The 25484-nt window shown below is 35.7% G+C and overlaps 1 long non-coding RNA gene across 1 annotated transcript in view; it reads right to left on the bottom strand.

The window, feature by feature from the left end:
- Window positions 1–793: 793 nt before the first annotated feature.
- The window catches only part of LOC142349658 (uncharacterized), a 46646-nt gene continuing 21955 nt past the window's right edge, over window positions 794–25484 (bottom strand). The window contains exons 2-3 of the long non-coding RNA XR_012760839.1: window positions 1374–1628; window positions 794–992 (exon numbers count right to left, since the gene is read on the bottom strand). This is a non-coding gene — a long non-coding RNA (uncharacterized LOC142349658). The remainder of the gene's footprint in view (window positions 993–1373; window positions 1629–25484) is intronic.

Consider the following 25484-nt stretch of genomic DNA (forward strand, 5'->3'; position numbering starts at 1 on the left):
ATAAATTATAGTAAAAATTGACTGATTTCCATTGAAAAATGATAAAATAGTATTCTCTTTACGTAAATGAATGAGTGATTGTAAAAATTATGCACGTATGAAGTGAATGAAAAAATGCTTAAGACTAAAAGTTCTGCAGTTATATTTTACAAGCAGTATACGAGCTTATCTGAAGAGCGAAAAATCGAAACTGCACTTCCCCTGAGGTAACAACGATAATTATCCTTAGGGTAATTATGATAATTTGACGGGTCTATTGTTCTCACTCTGTTATTTGGGTACATCTTTGGAAATTGGATAAAAGAGGCTATACCTAATGTTAATAAATAGGTACATCATTTTACCCCCACCCGTCTTGCTTAGCTACTACTATACTTATATAGCACCTTTTTATGTAAAAAATTGGCAATTACGTCTGGGGGCGAGAAGTTATATGACCGCTAAGCTCGAAAGGGGGGACTGAATAGAATCTATTCTGGCGCCTTTAGTTTCGAGAAAGTTGAGTCAAGTATTTCAGCACTGTTGAAAATTGATACAATTGAGCGTTAAAATGAAAATTATAAAGCTAGAAAGTTGCACTGATTTAAAATATTTAACTCAAACTTTCCCTAACTTTGTGATGAAATTTGAAATAAATTGACGAAAAAACAGGGCTTGTGAACAAAGTCAACTTCCTTTCTTGGCGCCCGAAGGTCGCGTTGCGAAAGTGAAAAACCATCGGTCTAGTTTAACACAAAGTAGAAACTATTGGTTTCCAAATAAACAGTTAGCGGGTTACTTATGAAGAAAACAGTTGCCTTGTATCATTTCCTGAAGTTTGACCAGCTGGAATTGGTTGAGAATTTGGACATTTCCAAATATGGAAGTGAAGCGGAAAGAAGAAATTGGAGAAAAAGTCTCTTCGCGTGAGTCAATCTTAGACTGCCTGGAATTATCCAGTGAGCTGTAATGGGGTGCATGTTCGAGGTTCATGCGTAATATGGGTCGATGACCTAAAAAATGTAAGCCAGGTTGATTTTGATTTTTTGTCACCCGCTCCCGGTCCATACCTCTTTTATAGTACAAGCGATACTATAAAGATAAGACATTACTTGTGTTAATATGGCCCGTGCAGTTGAGGTTTGTTAATAACGTGTACAACCTGTTAATACGAAGGGGGGGTGGGGGTGGTTAATCCTGTTTTTTTGAACTATCAGAACTGTTTTTCTTGCATTCCGCCCCGCAAAATTTTACTCTCCGTGGCCATTAAGGAGTAAAATTTAACACGCTTGGAAACTTATATTTAAATCGCAATAGTTTCATTTACGTTGAATGAGTTTTCCTCAGAAACTAAATATGATTAAAGAGCGTAAATACGAAAAACTAAGTGTTACCTGTAATAATACAGTGCAGAAATGACTGGTGAAAAACTCCGTCGCGATCAACGTAGCTGAACAAATTAGAGTAGTTCGCATCTATCAAATTGTATAAAGCCTTGTAAGTTGACCGTCTAAATGTTTTAAGATCAAACAGAATGTTGAGAGGTTGATTAGAGTCGAAGTTCCAAATATGGCCAACTTGAAGGATTTTGGTTTTGAGAGGCTCCAGATATTCAGACGCCAGTCTTATGTTACTGGGGTGACTGTGTCCTAAAACTTTAATCTAAAACTCAGGCGTATTAAAAATGGTTTCAAAGCCAAAATTGAATTGACATGTAACTATGTTGTCAAAAACCGCGGTCGTTTATAAAGAAGAAATCGGCCATTACGGGCGTCTGCCGCGGCTTAATTTTCAATTCACATTTGAAGCTCAATTCTTTTTGTTTTAGACAAATATTTTTGTTCAAAATCAATCGAAATTAGAGAAAAGGGGATGAAATGAAAATCAACAAAACTTCCGTCTTCTACCCCGTGCACCGAATCCCGGAATTCCTTCCGGGAAACCCGGGAATCTTAGCGCATCTTATCTTTTCCCGGTAATCTTAGCGGGAAACCCGGGAGTCTTAACGTTTCCCGGTAATCTTGACGGGAAAACCGGGAGTCTTAACGTTTCCCGGTAATCTTGACGGGAAAACCGGGAGTCTTAACGTTTCCCGGTAGTCTTGACGGGAAAACCGGGAGTCTTAATGTTTCCCGGTAATCTTGGCAGGATCGCGGGAGTCCTAACTTTTCTCGACTATCCTTGCAGGAAATCTGTATATAAGGATTTTTATTGTGAAACTTAACCCAAGATGAATTATCTCCTTTTGGTGAAAAAGAGGGGAACGTCGGGAATCTCGAAATTTTTACTTTGGGGGTAGAAAAATTGATTTAAAAATAAAAATTTTTGATTTTCGTTCTTATTTTGTCTCCTTTCAACAATTTCTCTTGCAATCAACAGACTATTTTCTTTTGAAATATCTCAAACAATAGATAAAAGTTGGTAAATTTATAAGCTCAAGGGTCTGGGTTGGGAGGTTGATTTTTTTGCTCCATCATATAGAAAATTTAATCTAAATACAAAAATTTTTGAATTTTTTATAAATTTTGTCTCATTTCAACACTTTCTCTTGCTCCCAAATTGTTCTTCGAAAAATGGCAAATATCAATTGAAAGTAGGCAAAAACAGGAGCTGAAAAACCTATGTTGGTTCTCGATTTTTTGCTCCATCATAAAGAAAATTTCATTCAAAAATAAAAATTTTCGATATTTGCTCTAACTTTGTCTCGTTTCAACACCTCCTCTTGCAACCAACTCATTTTTTTCTTTGAAATATCTCAAACATTATTTAAAACTAGGTAAAAGCATAAGCTCATAAGCCTAGTTTGGGGGGTCGATTTTTTTGCTCCGTCACATAGAAAATTTGATTTAAATACAAAAATTTTCGGATTTTTTTTATAACTTTTGTCTCCTTTCAACACTTTCGCTTGCACCCAACTAATTTTTCTGGAAAACCTTAAACAGTAATTGAAAGTAGGCAAAAGCAGGAGCTGAAAAATTTATGTTGGTGCTCTATTTTTTGCTCCATCATAAAGAAAATTTGATTCAAAATTAAAAACTTTCGATATTTGCTCCACTTATGCCTCGTTTCAACACCTTCTCTTGCAATCAACTGATTATTTTCTTTTGGAACATCTCAAACAGTAGATAAAAGTTGGTAAAATTATAGGCTCAAGGGGTTGGGTTGGAAGGTTGATTTTTTTGCTCCATCATATAGAAAATTTAATCTAAATACAGAAATTTTTGAATTTTTTATAAATTTTGTCTCATTTCAACACTTTCTCTTGCTCCCAAATTGTTCTTCGAAAAATGGCAAATATCAATTGAAAGTAGGCAAAAACAGGAGCTGAAAAACCTATGTTGGTTCTCGATTTTTTGCTCCATCATAAAGAAAATTTGATTCAAAATTAAAAACTTTCGATATTTGCTCCACTTATGCCTCGTTTCAACACCTTCTCTTGCAATCAACTGATTATTTTCTTTTGGAACATCTCAAACAGTAGATAAAAGTTGGTAAAATTATAGGCTCAAGGGGTTGGGTTGGAAGGTTGATTTTTTTGCTCCATCATATAGAAAATTTAATCTAAATACAGAAATTTTTGAATTTTTTTAATAAATTTTGTCTCATTTCAACACTTTCTCTTGCTCCCAAATGGTTCTTCGAAAAATGGCAAATATCAATTGAAAGTAGGCAAAAGCAGGAGCTGAAAAACCTATGTTGGTACTCGCTTTTTGCTCCATCATATAGAAAATTTCATTCAAAAAAAAATTTTTTCGATATTTGCTCTAATTTTGTCTCGTTTCAACACCTCCTCTTGCAACCAACTGATTTTTTTCTTTGAAATATCTCAAACAAAATTTAAAAGTAGGTAAAAGCATAAGCTCATAAGCCTAGTTTGGGGGGTCGATTTTTTTTGCTCCACCACATAGAAAATTTGATTTAAATACAAAATATTTCGGATTTTTTTTTATAACTTTTGTCTCCTTTCAACACTTTCGCTTGCACCCAACTAATTTTTCTGGAAAATCTTAATTAATATCATTAATTGAAAGTAGGCAAAAGCAGGAGGTGAAAAATCTATGTTGGTGCTCGATTTTTTGCTCCATTATACAAAAAATTTGATTCAAAAATATAAATTTTTGATATTTGCTCTACTTATGCCTCGTTTCAACTCCTTCTCTTGCAGCCAACCGATTATCTTCTTCAAAATATCTCAAACATTAGTTGAAAATACGTGAAAAAATAGGTTCAAAAGTGTAGGTTGTGGGGCCGATCTTCTGTTCCATCATAAAGAAAATTTGATTTAAATACAAAAATTTTCGAAGTTTTTTTAACTTTTGTCTCCTTTCAACATTTTCTCCTGCACCCAACTGATTTTTTTTTTGAAAAATTACAAACCTTGATTAACAGAAGGTCAAAACAGGAGCTCAAGGATCTAAGTTTGAGGGGGGTTGATCGATTTTTTTGCTCCATCAAATAGAAAATTTGATTCATCAAAAAAAACTTGGTTCATTTTTTTTCGATAATTTGTGGCTAATATAGCGACGTTGAGTTTTTTATTGTTTACTTGTTGGATTTTCGGATGTCCAGTGACATATTACTGTACTGCATTTGCTTACATTGTCACCTTCCATCTCGTTTTTGAAGCAAATGTCAGTTATTTTACAGAATTAAGCACGTTCTAAAATTGCAAAAATTGTTGTATGGTTACCAATTTTTTTGATTTCTCCGTTAATACTGTACCAAATTGAGTCAATTAAAGCCCGCTGTGTTACTACTTAGTACCACTTTGTTGCCAAACACAGTTGCTGTACAGAAACGGCCCAGCTATAAAGTTATTTAAGAGCAAATTTCAAAATTGTTCCCTCGGAACAATTTTTACGTTAATAGATTCAATTTTTTTTTGTTGGGAGCTTTTTGAAGTTGCAAATAGTGCTATTTATCCATTTTGCAAGTCTATGAAGCTACTATAACCAACAGTTTTTAGCTTTTTGACGATTTACCATTTTTGGTCTTTTCAGTAATTTTCAGTGAAATCGGTTTTTGACTCAAAACACACAAAACACCCTGGCCCCTTATGGTGAGGTGGGAATTTTTTCCCACCTCGTGGTAAGGGTCTTGGGTGTCAACTAAACTACCAGAGGACTTAACAGACGTCCAGAAACACGTGCGTGACGCTTCCGAACGTGGTTTTTCAGGTTTTCTCGTTAATTGGGGCTCCGGGGAAAACAAAAAAACCGGCTTACTGTACAGGTTTTTGTTAATAACTCCTAAAGTATTGTACCAATTTCAACAAATGTAGGCTCATCTTGTTGATAATGAACTCCTCTTGCTTAGTTTAGACGCTTGTTAGTTGGGCTGCCTGGTGAAAAAAATTATTCAAGTTCAAAATCGGAAAAATTGTTGATTTTGGGACCTCTTGGGTCACCCTAATTTCGGTACCACAAAACAGTTGATTTAGTGTACTTATAGTGGCTCGTTAGATTCCCCAGAATGTGCTGATTATTATGCACTATATTTTGTATAGCGTTTTCCGTGGTCATGATGCTCAATTTTGACTCTGCAGTGGTTGTACTCTGCTTTTTTGGTTATTTGGTACCGGACCTTATCTTTGAAATATCTCGTCGTAGAAGGATCCGATTTCTGATCTGTTTGCATCATCTGTCAGGATATTAAATGAGCTTTCTCACAGTATATATAACGTATAGCGTTTTCTGTAATTTCGTTCAGTTTTTGGCCAGTAACGGTACCCCCATTTTGACCCCCTGAAGCAGGATACCTGACAAGCGGAGGTCGGATAGACCACTTCAAAATCAGTTTTTACTGTAAATTGTAGGTTGTTTGGACGCAGTATTATCTCCTGGTTGTAATGGTGTAGTTTAATGGCGTTGTTTGGCATGTTTTAGAGGTTAATTTTGACAATAACAGTGGTGTCACTATAACACGTGTGTCACTTGGTACCGGACCTTGTTTTTGTAATAGCTCCTCGTAGAGTGAACCAATTTGGCTCAAATAATGATGATAAGCGCAGTTTGAGTCTTACTTTAATTCTGCCAAAGCGCGTTTAGTTTTGATCGGCCGTTTTCGAGATATTGTCCAGGACACTCACCTCCAGTTTGACATTTTGGTGTCCTGGTGCACCCATGTTTCTACTTGTGAATCGATGAAAATAGTGAATTGAGTTTTCAGGGGTGGTTTGTTGAACACCCAGTGGGGTGGGCTTGCTCGTCATATATAGTTTATGCTCCATTTTCAGTCGTATTATTTCAGAATCATGTCTGATGCTCCCGAAATATGTCATTTGAAGCGTATCCCCAAGAAGTGTACCAGTTCTGGCAGTTGCGGCAATGAGAACAGTTCTACACCCAAGCCATGCAGTTCGGCTAATGAGGTTTATGATTTGTGATGTTTTAGATAGGTACTGCATGTATAATAGTGCTTTCATGGTCTTGGGTAATAAGCGCAGGGGGCATAAAATGCCAACCTAGATTTCCCCAAAATCACGTCAGGCTTTTCGTAGTGCATGCAATGTTTATGTGTCTTAGGCTTTATTGGTCTCAGCGTGTCTATAGAGACGGCCAATTTGGGTGTCAATTCGGTATTGTCTCTCTTTTTTGATCATTCCATGTACCGTTCATTTCATTTTGATCATTTCATGTAGTAGTAGTAGTATTATTATTATTATTATTATTATTATTATTATTATAATTATTATTATTATTATGACTTCGTGCATATGCCACTGGGATGTTATTCCCACTGTTAGGTTCTAGGATATGCACGACAGTTTTCACAGATACAAATGAATGTCCATGTGCAAGGATTCTGCTCATTCCAGTTCCTTTCGAAATAGCTCCCCATGTATTCAATGAGTTTCCTCTTCAGTTGCTGCTCACCTCTCCACTTGTTAGTTATTTTTGTGACTGGGCCGGGCGGTCTTTACACTGTCTGGAATAACCAGAGTTTTGGTATAATAACCAGAGTCTTGGTATAATTGGCTCCAGTAGAGAAAACATGAAATTTTGAAAAAAAAACTTTTCTCGAAAAAGTCGTCTATTTTTCAAGATATTGGAAATAATACATATATTGTTTTTGTCGTGCTTTTTTATAGCTTCCTCAGTTGTACTGACTATATGAACTGTGACTTGTACCAAAATTCCGTCGAAATCGTAAAATTGCAACAATTGTTGTCATTTTCAAGGAATTTCAGTTTTTTGATAATTAGGTACATATTTTTACTTTTTCTCTAGCTCCCAATGAAAAAATTTTTGGTTTCTTAGGCTTTATTGGTGTTACCCACACTCACAGTGCCTATGAAGACGGCCGAATCGTATGTAATCTCGGTTTTGTCTCTTTATTGATTATTTCGTAGTTAGGAGAACTAGGTGTCTTTTTTCTTCTAAAATAGGGCTTCTTTTTTCGCCAATTTCTCTCTAAACTTGACTCTTTTGTGTTCTTTGGGTTTAGAACCTGTTAGTTGTCACAAGTATACGTCTCTATAAGCAAAAAGAACTAGAGTTTCTGTTTAATTGGCTCCAGTATAGAGAAACTTGAAATTATGAGAAAAAAACTCTTCTCGAAAAAGTCTTCTATTTTTCAAGATATTGGAAATAATACATATATTGCTTTTATCGTGCTTTTTTATAGTTTTCTCAGTTGTACTGACTATATGAACGGTAATTTGTACCAAAATTCCGTCAAAATCGTAAAATTGCAACAATTGTTGTCATTTTCAAAGAATTTCAGTTTTTTGATAATTAGGTACATATTTTTACTTTTTCTCTAGCTCCCAATGAAAAAATTTTTGGTTTCTTAGGCTTTATTGGTGTTACCCACACTCACAGTGCCTATGAAGACGGCCGAATCGTATGTAATCTCGGTTTTGTCTCTTTATTGATTATTTCGTAGTTAGGAGAACTAGGTGTCTTTTTTCTTCTAAAATAGGGCTTCTTTTTTCGCCAATTTCTCTCTAAACTTGACTCTTTTGCGTTCTTTGGGTTTAGAACCTGTTAGTTGTCACAAATATACGTCTCTATAGCCAAAAAGAACTAGATTTTCTGTTTAATTGGCTTCAGTATAGAGAAACTTGAAATTATGAGAAAAAAAACTCTTCTCGAAAAAGTCTTCTATTTTTCAAGATATTGGAAATAATAGATATTTTGTTTTTTGTTGACTTTTTTCTAGTTTTCTCTGTTGTACCGACTATATGAACTGTGAATTGTATCAAAATTCCGTCGGAATCGGAAAATTAAAAAAAATTTGTCATTTTGAAAGGATTTCAGTTTTTTGATAGATAGGTGCATATTTTTACTATTTCTCTAGCTCCCAATGAAAAATATTTTAATTTCTTAGGCTTTATTGGTGCTACCCACACTCACAGTGCCTATGAAGGCGGCCGATTTGTATGTTTTTTCGGTTTTGTCTTTTTATTGATTATTTCGTAGTTAGGAGAACTAGGTGTCTTTTTTCTTCTAAAATAGAGCTTCTTTTTTCGTCAATTTCTCTTTAAACTTGACTCTTTTGCGTTCTTTGGGTTTAGAACCTGTTAGTTGCCACAAAAATACGTCTCTATAGGCAAAAAGAACTAGAGTTTCTGTTTAATTGGCTCCAGTATAGAGAAACTTGAAATTATGAGAAAAAAAACTCTTCTCGAAAAAGTCTTCTATTTTTCAAGATAATGGAAATAATAGATATTTTGTTTTTTGTTGACTTTTTTCTAGTTTTCTCTGTTGTACCGACTATATGAACTGTGAATTGTATCAAAATTCCGTCGGAATCGGAAAATTAAAAAAAATTGTTGTCATTTTGAAAGGATTTCAGTTTTTTGATAGATAGGTGCATATTTTTACTATTTCTCTAGCTCCCAATGAAAAATATTTTAATTTCTTAGGCTTTATTGGTGCTACCCACACTCACAGTGCCTATGAAGGCGGCCGATTTGTATGTTTTTTCGGTTTTGTCTTTTTATTGATTATTTCGTAGTTAGGAGAACTAGGTGTCTTTTTTCTTCTAAAATAGAGCTTCTTTTTTCGTCAATTTCTCTTTAAACTTGACTCTTTTGCGTTCTTTGGGTTTAGAACCTGTTAGTTGCCACAAATATACGTCTCTATAGGCAAAAAGAACTAGAGTTTCTGTTTAATTGGCTCCAGTATAGAGAAACTTGAAATTATGAGAAAAAAACTCTTCTCGAAAAAGTCTTCTATTTTTCAAGATATTGGAAATAATAGATATCTTGTTTTTTGTTGACTTTTTTCTAGTTTTCTCTGTTGTACCGACTATATGAACTGTGAATTGTATCAAAATTCCGTTGGAATCGGAAAATTGCAAAAATTGTTGTAATTTTCAAAGGATTTCAGTTTTTTGATAGATAGGTGCATATTTTTACTATTTCTCTAGCTCCCAATGAAAAATATTATAGTTTCCTAGGCTTTATTGGTGACTCTCACTCTCACAGTGTCTGTGGAGACGGCCGATTCGTATGTAATTTCGGTTTTGTCTTTTTATTGATTATTTCCTAGTTAGGAGAACTAGGTGTATTTTTTCTTCTAAATTAGATCTTATTTTTTCGGCAATATCTCTCGAAACTCGACTATTTTGTCTTCTTTGGGTTTAGAACCTGTTAGTTCGCACTAATATACGTCTTTATACGCTAAAAGAACTAGAGTTTCTGTTTAAGTTCATCCAGTATAGAGAAACTTGAAATTATGAGAAAAAAACTCTTCTCGAAAAAGTCTTCTATTTTTCAAGATATTGGAAATAATAGATATTTTGGTTTTTGTTGACTTTTTTCTAGTTTTCTCAGTTGTACCAACCATATGAACTGTGAATTGAACCAAAATTCCGTCGGAATCGGAAAATTGCAAATATTGTTGTAATTTTCAAAGGATTTCAGTTTTTTGATAGATAGGTGCATATTTTTACTATTTCTCTAGCTCCCAATGAAAAATATTATAGTTTCCTAGGCTTTATTGGTGACTCTCACTCTCACAGTGTCTGTGGAGACGGCCGATTCGTATTTAATTTCGGTTTTGTCTCTTTATTGATTATTTCGTAGTTAGGAGAACTAGGTGTCTTTTTTCTTCTAAAATAGAGCTTCTTTTTTCGCCAATTTCTCTCTAAACTTGACTCTTTTGTGTTCTTTGGGTTTAGAACCTGTTAGTTGTCACAATTATACGTTTCTATAGGCAAACAGAACTATAGTTTCTGTTTAATTGGCTCCCGTATAGAGAAACTTGAAATTATGAGAAAAAAACTCTTCTCGAAAAAGTCTTCTATTTTTCAAGATAATGGAAATAATAGATATTTTGTTTTTTGTTGACTTTTTTATAGTTTTCTCAGTTGTACAGACCATATGAACTGTGAATTGTACCAAAATTCCGTCGGAATCGGAAAATTGCAAAAATTGTTGTCATTTTCAAAGGATTTCAGTTTTTTGATAATTATGTACATATTTTTACTTTTTCTCTAGCTCCCAATAAAAAAATTTTTGGTTTCTTAGGCTTTATTGGTGTTACCCACACTCGCAGTGCCTATGAAGACGGCCGAATCGTATGTAATTTCGGTTTTGTCTCTTTATTGATTATTATAGCTGCGAAGCTGTAAGCTGAGCGTAGCTATATTGCGGTGCTCTTGGTTTTTTTTTGTTTCGTCGTCTGACGCTTCATTTTCGTTTTACATTTGTTCTAGAACATTCTGTCTCGTCACTGCTTAAATGGCTTTTTCGCGCTTGATTTCACGCTTTCTGCGTGACCTAAATTGCGATTATTCAGAAACAGAATCTGTTCCTAAAACAAATTTGATCGTAAGAAAACAAATTGTATGGTCCGACAGCCGAGTGGTTAAGGCGACTGGCTGTTAATCCGGAGATCGCCGGTTCGAGACGCGACAAGGAAACTTTTTTTGCACCCAAAAACAGCCTTTGAAATAAACTTGAAAGTTTTATAGGTGGCGGCGGCGATAACTATTATCAACTCACTTCTGTATCTTTTTCCATCTTTATTTTACGGCACGCAAGTCTATTTCGCAGCTATTCCGGCAATCTGCCGGCTATGTTATTACACTTGTGTGAACAATCTGACGCGCATCTTTGGATTGATAAAACTATTTCGATTCTAAAAAGGTAATACAAGCCGTTACTGTGCATCCACCCTTATAGCAGTGAACAAGTATCAATCAATTACAGGTACTAAAGCGGGAGGGGGGCTTCATTTGGAATTTGGTACAAGGTAGTAATTTGTGATCTAGTTAGACAAGACACCAAGTGCAAATGAGAGTTTATGTCCAATCTCCCGTGAACAAGTTTGCCCACGATAAATTGATACATGGAATTATGAGGGTGTGAAATATTGATTACAGATTGTATAATTTGTTCGAAGTAAACCGGACAAAGCTCAAACCAGTCTTCTCTGGGTTCAAGTGTTAAAACTTAATCAGTGGCGTGATGGCCGAGAGGTAAGTTGTGTGATTAACACGCCAAAGATCGTAAGTTCGACCTCCTGCCTCCGTTGAGCTGTCTGTGTGAGGATGAGCTCTTACTTCAGGTTGACCATAACTTCAGGTTGACGATAGCCTGAGCAATGTTGGCTTCAATGACAGTACCACGTGAAAGTTTCAGACGCAAAAAAAGTGGCCATAGTCACAAACAAGAGCATTCATGCTCACTAAATGAACAGTCTGAGATGTGGGGAATAATAGAAAAAGGACAGCTGAGAACAGGCTACTGTTAATGCAGACTCAAAGCCTAATGCTGCTCGGCTGCGATTACGCAGAAACAAATTTATATTATTATTAATAGCCGCGAAGCGATAGTGGCTATTATTGGGGACATCGTGGTTTTTTTCTACAATTCAAAGAATTTGAATTGTATTGGGGCGCTGTCTTTTTTTATAGCTGCGAAGCTGTAAGCTGAGCGTAGCTATATTGCGGTGCTCTTGGTTTTTTTGTTTCGTCGTCTGACGCTCATTTTTCGTTTTACATTTGTTCACACAGCAAAGCTGAAAAGGTCAAATTTTCTGAATTACTTCTTCCTCTCACTAACGGCATTTGCGCACGTGACGTCATTTTTCACTCGCTTTAGCGAACGTTTTTAGTTTATTTGCGTGATTAGATTTTGATCATACGTGACTTACCTCACTCAATAAAATGACTTTTGCACTTTAAAACTTTAAAGTTTAATTTGAATTTGTTTAATGTCAAAGGAACTCATTTGTGCAGTAAAGGTCCCTAATAAGAGGCTTATGTGGAATGAATTTTAACAAGCTTTTTTAGTTTTTTAGCCTAGTTTTTTGCGCGGCGTCGTTTTTATTTCAATTTAGATCTTTATCTGTTTCTATCTCTATTATATTGCACGCAGGTCTATTCTTTCGCAGCTATTCCGGCAATATGCCGGCTATGTTTTCGTAGTTAGGAGAACTAGGTGTAATTTTTCTTCTAAAATAGAGCTTCCTTTTTCGGCAATTTCTCTCTAAACTCGACTCTTTTGTGTTCTTTTGGTTTAGAACCTGTTAGTGGTCACTAATATACGTCCTTTTATGCAAAAAGAACGAGAGTTTCTGATTTATTGGCTCCAGTATAGAGAAACTTGAAATTATGAGAACAAAAACTCTTCTCGAAAATGTCTTCTATTTCACAAGGTATTGAAAATAATAGATATTTTGTTTTTTGTTGACTTTTTTGTACTTTTCTCAATTGTACCAACTATATGAGCCGTGATTTGTACCAAAATTCCATCGGAATTGTAAAATTGCAACAATTGTTGTCATTTTCAAAAGATTTCAGTTTTTTGATAATTATGTACATATTTTTACTTCTTCTTTAGCTCCCAATGGAAAAAATTTTGGTTTCTTAGGCTTTATTGATGTCACCCACACCCACTCTGCCTATGAAGACTGCGGATTTGGGTAAAATTTCGGGATTGTCCCTTTTTTGATTATTTCGTTGTTAGGAGAACTAGGTGTAATTTTTCTTCTAAAATAGAGCTTCCTTTTTCGACAATTTCTCTCTAAACTTGACTCTTTTGTGTTCTTTGGGTTTAGAACCTGTTAGTGGTCACAAATATACGTCTCTATAGGCAAAAAGAACTAGAGTTTCTGTTTAATTGGCTCCAGTATAGAGAAACTTAAAATTTTGAGAACAAAAACTCTTCTCGAAAAAGTCTTCTATTTCTCAAGATAATGGAAATAATAGATACTTTGTCTTTTATTGTCTTTTTTGTACTTTTGTCACTTGTACCAACTATATGAGCCGTGATTTGTACCAAAATTCCGTCGGAATTGTAAAATTGCAACAATTGTTGTCATTTTCAAAAGATTTCAGTTTTTTGATAATTATGTACATATTTTTACTTCTTCTTTAGCTCCCAATGGAAAAAAAATTTTGGTTTCTTAGGCTTTATTGATGTTACCCACACTCACTGTGCCTATGAAGACTGCGTATTTGGGTATAATTTCGGGATTGTCCCTTTTTTGATTCTTTCGTTGTCAGGAGAACTAGGTGTATTTTTTCTTCTAAAATAGAGCTTATTTTTTCGCCAATTTCTCTTTAATTTCGACTCTTTTGTGTTCTTTGGGTTTAGAACCTGTTAGTTCTCACTAATATACGTCCTTTAATGCAAAAAGAACAAGAGTTTCTGATTTATTGGCTCCAGTATAGAGAAACTTGAAATTATGAGAAAAAAACTCTTCTCGAAAAAGTCTTCTATTTTTCAAGATATTGGAAATAATAGATATTTTGTTTTTTGTTGACTTTTTTCTAGTTTTCTCAGTTGTACAGACCATATGAACTGTGAATTGTACCAAAATTCCGTTGGAATCGGAAAATTGCAAAAATTGTTGTAATTTTCAGAGGATTTCAGTTTTTTGATAGATAGGTGCATATTTTTACTATTTCTCTAGCTCCCAATGAAAAATATTTTAGTTTCTTAGGCTTTACTGGTGATTCTCACTCTCACAGTGTCCATGGAGACGGCCGATTCGTATGTAATTTGGGTTTTGTCATTTTATAGATTATTTCGTAGTTAGGAGAACTAGGTGTAATTTTTCTTCTAAAATAGAGCTTCTTTTATCGACAGTTTCTCTCTAAACTGGACTCTTTTGTCTTCTTTGGGTTTAGAATCTGTTAGTTCTCACTAATATACGTCCTTTAATGCAAAAAGAACGAGAGTTTCTGATTTATTGGCTCCAGTATAGAGAAACTTGAAATTATGAGAAAAAAAAACTCTTCTCGAAAAAGTCTTCTATTTTTCAAGATATTGGAAATAATAGATATTTTGTTTTTTTGTGGACTTTTTTCTAGTTTTCTCAGTTGTACAGACCATATGAACTGTGAATTGTACCAAAATTCCGTTGGGATCGGAAAATTGCAAAAATTGTTGTAATTTTCAGAGGATTTCAGTTTTTTGATAGATAGGTGCATATTTTTACTATTTCTCTAGCTCCCAATGAAAAATATTTTAGTTTCTTAGGCTTTACTGGTGATTCTCACTCTCACAGTGTCCATGGAGACGGCCGATTCGTATGTAACTTGGGTTTTGTCTTTTTATAGATTATTTCGTAGTTAGGAGAACTAGGTGTAATTTTTCTTCTAAAATAGAGCTTCTTTTATCGGCAGTTTCTCTCTAAACTGGACTCTTTTGTCTTCTTTGGGTTTAGAATCTGTTAGTTCTCACTAATATACGTCCTGTAATGCAAAAAGAACGAGAGTTTCTGATTTATTGGCTCCAGTATAGAGAAACTTGAAATTATGAGAAAAAAAACTCTTCTCGAAAAAGTCTTCTATTTTTCAAGATATCGGAAATAATAGATATTTTGTTTTTTGTTGACTTTTTTCTAGTTTTCTCAGTTGTACAGACCATATGAACTGTGAATTGTACCAAAATTCCGTTGGAATCGGAAAATTGCAAAAATTGTTGTAATTTTCAGAGGATTTCAGTTTTTTGATAGATAGGTGCATATTTTTACTATTTCTCTAGCTCCCAACGAAAAATATTTTAGTTTCTTAGGCTTTACTGGTGATTCTCACTCTCACAGTGTCCATGGAGACGGCCGATTCGTATGTAATTTCGGTTTTGTCTCTTTATTGATTATTTCCTAGTTAGGAGAACTAGGTGTATTTTTTCTTCTAAATTAGATCTTCTTTTTTCGGCAATATCTCTCGAAACTCGACTATTTTGTCTTCTTTGGGTTTAGAACCTGTTAGTTGTCACAAGTATACGTGTCTACAGGCAAAAAGAACCAGAGTTTTTGTTTAATTGGCTCCAGTATAGAGAAACTTGAAATTATGAGAAAAAAACTCTTCTCGAAAAAGTCTTCTATTTTTCAAGATATTGGAAATAATAGATATTTTGGTTTTTGTTGACTTTTTTCCAGTTTTCTCAGTTGTACCAACCATATGAACTGTGAATTGAACCAAAATTCTGTCGGAATCGGAAGATTGCAAAAATTGTTGTCATTTTCAAAGGATTTCAGTTTTTTGATAGATAGGTGCATATTTTTACTATTTCTCTAGCTCCCAATCAAAAATATTTTAGTTTCTTAGGCTTTACTGGTGATTCTCACTCTCACAGTGTCCATGGAGACGTCCGATTCGTATGTAATTTCGGCTTTGTCTCTTTATTGATTATTTCCTAGTTAGGAGAACTAGGTGTATTTTTTCTTCTAAATTAGATCTTCTTTTTTCGGCAATATCTCTCGAAACTCGACTATTTTGTCTTGTTTGGGTTTAGAACCTGTTAGTTGTCACAAGTATACGTGTCTACAGGCAAAAAGAATCAGAGTTTCTGTTTAAGTGGCTCCAGTATAGAGAAACTTGAAATTATGAGAAAAAAATTTCTTCTCGAAAAAGTCTTCTATTTATCAAGATATTGGAAATAATAGATATTTTGGTTTTTGTTGACTTTTTTCTAGTTTTCTCAGTTGTACCAACCATATGAACTGTGAATTGAACCAAAATTCCGTCGGAATCGGAAAATTGCAAAAATTGTTGTCATTTTCAAAGGATTTCAGTTTTTTGATAGATAGGTGCATATTTTTACTATTTCTCTAGCTCCCAATCAAAAATATTTTAGTTTCTTAGGCTTTACTGGTGATTCTCACTCTCACAGTGTCCATGGAGACGTCCGATTCGTATGTAATTTCGGCTTTGTCTCTTTATTGATTATTTCCTAGTTAGGAGAACTAGGTGTATTTTTCTTCTAAATTAGATCTTCTTTTTTCGGCAATATCTCTCGAAACTCGACTATTTTGTCTTGTTTGGGTTTAGAACCTGTTAGTTGTCACAAGTATACGTGTCTACAGGCAAAAAGAATCAGAGTTTCTGTTTAAGTGGCTCCAGTATAGAGAAACTTGAAATTATGAGAAAAAAATTTCTTCTCGAAAAAGTCTTCTATTTATCAAGATATTGGAAATAATAGATATTTTGGTTTTTGTTGACTTTTTTCCAGTTTTCTCAGTTGTACCAACCATATGAACTGTAAATTGAACCAAAATTCCGTCGGAATCGGAAAATTGCAAAAATTGTTGTCATTTTCAAAGGATTTCAGTTTTTTGATAGATAGGTGCATATTTTTACTATTTCTCTAGCTCCCAATCAAAAATATTTTAGTTTCTTAGGCTTTACTGGTGATTCTCAGTCTCACAGTGTCCATGGAGACGGCCGATTCGTATGTAATTTCGGTTTTGTCTCTTTATTGATTATTTCCTAGTTAGGAGAACTAGGTGTATTTTTTCTTCTAAATTAGATCTTCTTTTTTCGGCAATATCTCTCGAAACTCGACTATTTTGTCTTCTTTGGGTTTAGAACCTGTTAGTTGTCACAAGTATACGTGTCTACAGGCAAAAAGAACCAGAGTTTCTGTTTAATTGGCTCCAGTATAGAGAAACTTGAAATTATGAGAAAAAAACTCTTCTCGAAAAAGTCTTCTATTTTTCAAGATATTGGAAATAATAGATATTTTGGTTTTTGTTGACTTTTTTCTAGTTTTCTCAGTTGTACCAACCATATGAACTGTGAATTGAACCAAAATTTTGTCGGAATCGGAAAATTGCAAAAATTGTTGTCATTTTCAAAGGATTTCAGTTTTTTGATAGATAGGTGCATATTTTTACTATTTCTCTAGCTCCCAATCAAAAATATTTTAGTTTCTTAAGCTTTACTGGTGATTCTCACTCTCACAGTGTCCGTGGAGACGGCCGATTCGTATGTAATTTCGGTTTTGTCTCTTTATTGATTATTTCCTAGTTAGGAGAACTAGGTGTATTTTTTCTTCTAAATTAGATCTTCTTTTTTCGGCAATATCTCTCGAAACTCAAATATTTTGTCTTCTTTGGGTTTAGAACCTGTTAGTTGTCACAAGTATACGTGTCTACAGGCAAAAAGAACTAGAGTTTCTGTTTAATTGGCTCCAGTATAGAGAAACTTGAAATTATGATAAAAAAACTCTTCTCGAAAAAGTCTTCTATTTTTCAAGATATTGGAAATAATAGATATTTTGTTTTTTGTTGACTTTTTTCTAGTTTTCTCAGTTGTACCAACTATATGAGCCTTGATTTGTACCAAAATTCCGTCGGAATTGTAAAATTGCAAGAATTGTTGTCATTTTCAAAGGATTTCAGTTTTTTGATAGATAGGTGCATATTTTTACTATTTCTCTAGCTCCCAATCAAAAATATTTTAGTTTCTTAGGCTTTTTTGGTGATTCTCACTCTCAGAGTGTCTATAGAGACGGCCGAATTGTATGTAATTTCGGTTTTGTCTTTTGATTGATTATTTCGTTGTTAGGAGAACTAGGTGTCTTTTTTCTTCTAAAATAGAGCTTCTTTTTTCGCCAATTTCTCTCTAAACTTTACTCTTTTGTGTTTTTTGGGTTTAGAACCTGTTAGTTGTATTAAATATACGTGTCTACAGGCAAAAAGAACTAGAGTTTCTGTTTAATTGGCTCCAGTATAGAGAAACTTGAAATTGTGAGAAAAAAAATTCTTCTCGAAAAAGTCTTCTATTTTTCAAGATATTGGAAATAATAGATATTTTGTTTTTTATTGTCTTTTTTGTACTTTTCTCAGTTGTACCAACTATATGAGCCTTGATTTGTACCAAAATTCCGTCGGAATTGTAAAATTGCAAGAATTGTTGTCATTTTCAAAGGATTTCAGTTTTTTGATAGATAGGTGCATATTTTTACTATTTCTCTAGCTCCCAATCAAAAATATTTTAATTTTTTAGGCTTTTTTGGTGATTCTCACTCTCACAGTGTCTATAGAGACGGCTGATTCGTATGTAATTTCGGTTTTGTCTTTTTATTGATTATTTCGTAGTTAGGAGAACTAGGTGTCTTTTTTCTTCTAAAATAGAGCTTCTTTTTTCGCCAATTTCTCTCTAAACTTGACTCTTTTGTGTTCTTTGGGTTTAAAGCTCTTCTCGAAAAAGTCTTCTATTTTTCAAGATATTGGAAATAATAGATATTTTGTTTTTTGTTGACTTTTTTCTAGTTTTCTCAGTTGTACCAACCATATGAACTGTGAATTGTACCAAAATTCCGTCGGAATCGGAAAATTGCAATAATTGTTGTCATTTTCAAAGGATTACACGTTTTTCATAGATGGGTGCATTGCTTTTTTTTGCTTTTGTTCGCTTTTGGAATACCAAGACCACCCAGCCCCGGGTATCAGGCGACACCACCAAGTGTAAACTGGTATCGCCCACCACATTTGGCATAAGTGGGACCACCCAGCCCCGGGTATCAGGGTTTTTATTAGCTCTTAGGGGTTAATTTAGGCTCTAGGTTAATTTTTTTAATCAAGATTTTGCCACTCTTTCTTTGTTTTAGAACCGTAAAGTCAGCCAATCGGATAAGGAAATTGCACTGAAGAAAGGAGGCAATAAGAAACGAGTCCAGATGACCAATCTCTACGCAAAAGCTATTTCCCTTCGCTTCAATTGTTTTCACCCATCCTCCTCTGATGGACTAAGAGCGGCAAAGAGTGAACTAATTGAGCATTATCCACTAATAAAAAGTGTGTCTTTCCTGTGCTCAAGGAGAAACGAAAGTGGTCTGAACGGTTGGATGAACTTTCGCAACCCTTCCGATTGCGAAATCACAAAACAACAGATGACAAACCAGCCAATCAGTAAAATTGAAATACTCAAAGATGGAGACGTTAGTAAACCATGGTTCAAAGAGTCGATGATCTCCCAACCAGTTACCTTTAAAAAAAACGAGTGGTGTTGCCTGATGTCGATAACTTTTATAGTAGTGATGTGATGAAGTTTCCATGCAATAATTCTACTTGGTTTAGTGAACGTAATTGATTATTTATACGAATAAACGTGTTCATTTCATGTTTGTCTTTATAAAGGTGTATCACAGAGTAGCTCTTTTTACGTATGTGCGCAATTTAGGACTTTGTGGCTTGAATCTCAAATTTTTTTAATTGTTTTTAGTAAGGTAGGACATTTTGAGTCGCAGTGGCAGGTTTATTATGGTTAGTCGGGGCAGTTATTTTAACACCAGAACACCGGAGTTTGGGAATTTGAGGCTGAATTAAGTTTAAAGTCTAATCTTAGCGCAGGTTGTGTGAGATAATATTAGCGACAGGCCAGATATTTTTGTTTTTCTTCGAGGATGCCTATATAATACTTGCTTCATTTTTGAACTACCATACGTTGTCTTTTGTAATTAGAATCTCTACTGATCTTCAGTTTCGATGAGCGAGCTGCAGAAGCTAGAGAGGGCACTTCAGCGCCTTGAAAAAAGCACAAGACGATCAGAGAATGAGCATCGATTGTTCGTGGGAACAGTTAGAAGACTGAGAAAGAAACGTGATGTTGCTGTACAGAGAAGTAGAAATGAGCCGGTTGCCGTCCCAAGTATACTGGACGAAAATGTCAATCCCAGTGATTTGCCATCGGCAGGAACTGAATCAGAAGAGTTATATCTAAAAACAGCAGTTTCGGCTACACAACTCGGGATTAATCTGGCTATCGAAAATTTTACTGAGGACGAGCTAATCAATTTTATTGTCAGCCCACAAAAAACATCCCGTGATCCTTTAGACAAGAACAAAATTTTGGAAATTAAGAAGCAGGTGAATTTTCATTTTCCCGGATGCTGGCCAGAGGCAAGGTGTGCTATAAATCAAAAGGGCAGAGACCTAAAAAGAGCAAAGTTGAGATCAGTGAAAGAGCCAGCTGCGCAGCCAATTGCTGAGAGTTACGACTCCTCAAGAAATCTTGATAACATTGATGATTTTCTTGGAGCTAAGTAAATATTGTCAACTTTGTAGTTCGCGTTGAATGAATTTGTAAATTTGCTCTGCCGAATTGAAGTTGTTGAAATATGTTTTACTAGTCACATTTGAGCTAGTATGAAAGTAGATAGAAGCCAGTGAAGGCATCATTTGTGAATAGGCGGAAGAATTTTCTAGATTGTGTAATTCTTATCACCCAATTGTTATTCTTGAAATTTTTTTCCAGAAATGGCAATGTTTCCAAAGGCGGTTACTTTTCTGGGCAGTGACTCGAATTCCAAATCTGCGCGTTTAAACGATAAAAAACTGCTTGAGAACTTCCAGGGGATAGACTTTTTGTTTTTTTTTTGAAGACGGAAACTATAGAGAAATTGGCCTTTACCATAAGGCATGGCCGGACAAAATGAGCTACACATGCCGTAGCCAAGTAAAGAAGGGAGATGTTCTCAGACTCTATTGGACGAACAAGTTTTACAACGCTCGTTTCATTACCAAAGGCGATAGCAACTTTATAAAAGTTGTTTGCACTCAAATGGACAACAGGTTGGACAAGGCCAATACATCAACAGAGAAGGCGAATCTCTCCTTTTCTGCAGAAACAGAAGCCGCGATCGAGACAATCTCGCAGCGAAGTCGAAAACGGCCTTTGAGTGAATTGAACCTGTCATGCATTGACCCAAATGCACAAAGAAAAAGGCCAAAGACTTCAGGAGATCAGGACATTGAAGTTGTCCGAACTGTCAAGGAGTCCAGTTCGTCGAATGCCCAAAAAAACCTTGTGCAGTCAAAACTGAAAACAATCTCCACGGTGAGTTTGCCGAACGAAAGCGCTGATGAACAGAGCGATGATCAGTGTGAAGATGCCAATTCCACTATTCCGCAAGTTCAACACGGAAATAGTCCAACTATTTTTGATGAGAACAATGGCAATAGCCAGGAATCAGAAATCGAAGAAGTTGAGACCGAAGGTGAAGAGGCAATTGATGCTTCCAGTGACACTTCGATTCTGAACAGAGTGTGTAAAGCGATTCGCTCTGTAACGAAGGTTATAGACAATCAGCGCAGAGAGACTAGGGAGCTTAGGTTATATCTCGAAAATGAATTGAAAGCTGCGACCCCTGCTCCAAGTAGCGTTGTTAGTGAGGTCTCCAATGTAGAGAAACGGCAAATTTTTTTAAAACGAGAGGACATGTCGCTGGTCGAAAGGAGGACTGCAAAGAAATATGGAAGGAATCTGGCGAGGAAATATTTTACAATTGAAGAGCTAAAAGACCGAAGAACCAATCCTAGGAAGTCAACATCCCTAGCATCACTTGATGGAGAAAAATTGCAGGAAATTAAGGAGCTAATCGAGGGACGGTTTCCGGGCGAATTTATGCAGACGTGTGATGCAATAGACGATTTGGGGCGCGATATCAAGAAAGATATTATGAGAAAAAGTAAGAAAGCTGCTGATGGAAATGATTGTAGTAGCAGACAGGAAGCAGAGTAAAAATGGCTATCGATGTCTCATCTGACTTCAGTTGTCTACCTTAACTTTTCCATCTTTGTTGTATCTTATTTTAAACTTTGTCTTTAATGTTGTTTCTAATATAGCTTGTGCATTGACAATTATTTGGATGAGTATTTGATGTTCATAGCTGTGTTTTCTTTTCCTTAACTCTTTCATCATTGTTGTATCTTATTATAAACTGTGTCTTTAATTTTGTTTCTAATATAGCTTGTTGCTTGTGCATTGACAATTAATCGGATGAGTACTTGATGTTCATAGCTCGCAGCTTCACAAAAAATTTACGCTATCAATGTATTTTGATTCTTTATGCAATTTGTTGCTAACAATATTGAAACTAGTTGTTGCCGTAAGTTCTTTTCGTGCTCAATGCTAAAGTTTTTGTCAAATTGGTTTCCCTGATTATACCAGTTCAAACTTGTTGCTCAATTAAAAAATTATTACCGTTTCATTTTTTTCTGTAGAATTGAGGTTTTCTTGGTCGTTCTAAATTTTTTCATAGTTCGTTGAAATATTTAAGTTTAAATGCAATGGTTGATAACATTGCTTGGACAGATCTTGCTCAAGTCGACGCAGTCCTTACAGCTGAGCTTTTGGATAACGGGAATGTGCAAACGCATAAGATTCCAAGTGTTGGTCCAACTGTCTGCGAGTCAAACCGAAAAAAACTTGAAAGCCTTATGAGACGAGATTACTTGAATTTTCTAGAAAATTTCGATCTCCAACCCGGGAAAAAATCATTTTCAAAAGACGCTGCCCATACAAGTTTAGGCGTATTTGCCCAGAAGAAATTTATTTTTAACGAAATTTTGTTTGGTTTAACTGGCTTCCTTGCTCCGATGCCTTCGTCTGAAATCATTGCGGGTGTCAATGATGTCTCTATTTTTGATCATTCGACGGGACCAAAATTGATGCTCGGTGGTGTTTCGTTTATTAATTCCTCATGTAGGGAAAATTCTGTTTATGTGCCTAACAGGTGCCGATCAAAAGTGCAAATTCGCGTTACTGCTATCAAAGGGATAGAAGTCGGAGAAGAAGTTACTGTGCGGTATGGAGGTGACTTTTTTGGACCTGATAGAATGTTCTGTGAGTGCCCACATGCTGAATTTCATGGTGCATCGTCTGTTATACTCCATAATTGGACAAGATCAGATAAAGTCAAACCAATTATACACTACCCCGAGACCCCAGTGAAAGCAATATTTACTTTGACTCCGAAATCTGGAGTGATTTCGCCTCTTTCAAGCGCCGAGAAATCAGAAAGTCGCAACTCAAAGCGTAAATTTAAAGCTCGTAGCTTTGCAAGCTATGTTAGCAGAATAAAACCAAAAAAGTCTCGTTACCTCTCAAGAAAAAAAAAGACTTCTCGTGTCAAGCTCCGGATCAAGCAGTGAAGAGCTAATGATTTCCAGTGAGGAAGCCGCCATCGCTCTACAAGAGGATTTAGCAAACGCTGATTCTCCTTCGCCAGCACCGATTGAGTTCTCTACACCTTTGTTGTTGCGTCAAGTTGACAATTTTGTTGAAACTTCTAGTTCAGAGTCCTCAGACAGCTCAACAGAAACACCGTTGACAGAGTAAGAAGATGCGCTATGTGATGGATCACGAGTCTCGATGCCCGATTTTGTGGAGCAGTTCATTGGCATTGCTGATCAATTTGCATTGAGTGAACGAGCTGTCAAATCTCTTTTAAATCTGGTTGAACGTTCCTTGCCTTCTAAGAAGAATTTGCCGAGTTTTTATCGTCTGCAACAGATGGAAGTCAATTCCAACACTCTAGAAGAGGAGGAATTACCGAATGGAGTAATTTTTCATTTGAACGTCAAATCTCAATTAAGCGCTTTGATTGAACGAAACATCGATTTAATTTATTCCAAGAATTGGCAGCTGCAGGAAGATATTCACTTGGAGCACAAAGAAAATTACCAAGTTCTACACTTTAGTTTAAGCACGGACGGCGTTTCGCCTGCGAAGTCCGCAAAGTTCAGTTTGTACCCAGTTTGGTTGATGTTGCTCAACTTGCCGCAAAAGCGCAGAGTTTGTTATCGTAATCTTTTATTAGTATCTTTGTTTGGGGGCAACAGCAAGCCTGATTGCTCATCACTTATGAAAAACTTGATTTATTTTGTTCACAGTTTCAACCATGAGCGCGTACTTCTAATTGGGGACAAAGAGTTCCAAGTCGAAATCAACATCCGACTTGTTACGGTTGATGCTGTCATGAAAGCCCCACTCGTAAACCAGACCCAATTTAACGGTTTGTACGGTTGCCCCAACTGCCTGGTACCAGGCCAGAGCCATTCGTCTGGTAAGCCTTGGATCTATCCATACCAAGAGAGCAAGTCGGAAATGAGGACAAACAAACACCGTTTAGAAGTTTTAGCTAAGGAGCCTACAGAAAAAAAAACCTATCTTTGGTTTGAGAGGCGTGTCTGCTATTGAAAGTTTATATCAGTTCCCGAAGACGTGGTCATTGACTATATGCACCAAGTTTTGCTGGGTGTTGTGAAGAAGACTGTTAGCAATATTGTTCGTCAGAGAAATTTTTCGGCACAACAGAAGGGGCTTGTTTCCCGTCGGCTTACACTTTGTAGACTGCCTTCTCAGGAACATAATCGTCAGTTGCGTCCACTTGACACGCTCAAACTTTGGAAAGCCTCTGAGTTAAAGTTGTTTCTTCTATATGGGTTTTTATCTTTTCTCGGCACAATATCTGATCAGTTGTTTATTCATTTTTTCTTGTTGAGTACTGGAATTCGTGTATTATTAGAGCCTAAATCGGAGAAGGAGATTGATATTGCTGGGAAATGTATTGACTGTTTTCAACGGCAGCTATCGCGGTTCTACGGTGACAAGTCAGAAACGTACAATGCGCATAGTTTGGGTCATCTTGCGGACCGGGTGAAACGTTGTGGCCCGCTGTCTGTGTGTTCTACTATTGCCTTCGAAGCAGCTCATTTTCAATTAAAAAGAAAACTTGGTGAAACAGTTTCGACCAAGTTATTCACTCGTTTAGCTGTGAAACGGCGTCAAAGAATTTTCTATAGAAGAAAACCGTTTGTTGAACAGGCTTTGAAAATTGGACCTCTATTGCTAAAACGGTGCAAAGATGTTCAGGATCGAATTGGCATGGTAACTTCCGTCCTCAAAACTTGTTCCTCCTTTTCTAAACACGGGAAAAATTATCACTGCCACACGTCAAGCTGTAGTTTTGACATAAATGGTTCGTGCGAACATATTGTTATGATTAATTCTGGTGAGGGAATTAGTGTTGGACAATTACATGCGATTTATGTCGATCTAGATAATTTGTGCGGTGTTGTTCAAGTAAAAATGTTCGAGTCTGTGACTGCTTTAAGACAAAATTTACGTGACCGTCTCACTAATCTTGAATCAAGTGTGAATGTTATTGAAATTGATTTGGCAATGGATGAAGTATTAGAGATCTTAGAATCTCTTGACGATGCTCATTTTGTTGTCGGTTCTTTGAAAAATGAATTAGTTGAAGTAGACGTAATGAATTTGGTGGCACCGTGCATCCTGCGATTTGTTGGCGTTTTGAATTTTGTTGCGTCTTCGAGAGAGATTGACTTGTTATAATTTCTGCAATGTAATGAAAACTGCTGATATAAAATAAGATGATAGAACTAGTATTGTACATGACAGAGGGCTTGTACTCAAAGCTTCTTTAGTGTTCTTATTTGTTAAAAGCAATTGGTGTCTGTTGATCTTAGTGTACGTATGTTATTACCAGTTGTTTTCTTTATAGCCTTGAC

This window comes from Convolutriloba macropyga, chromosome 11, assembly GCF_964194025.1.
Source record: "Convolutriloba macropyga chromosome 11, txConMacr16.3, whole genome shotgun sequence".
Taxonomy (NCBI): domain Eukaryota; kingdom Metazoa; phylum Xenacoelomorpha; order Acoela; family Convolutidae; genus Convolutriloba; species Convolutriloba macropyga.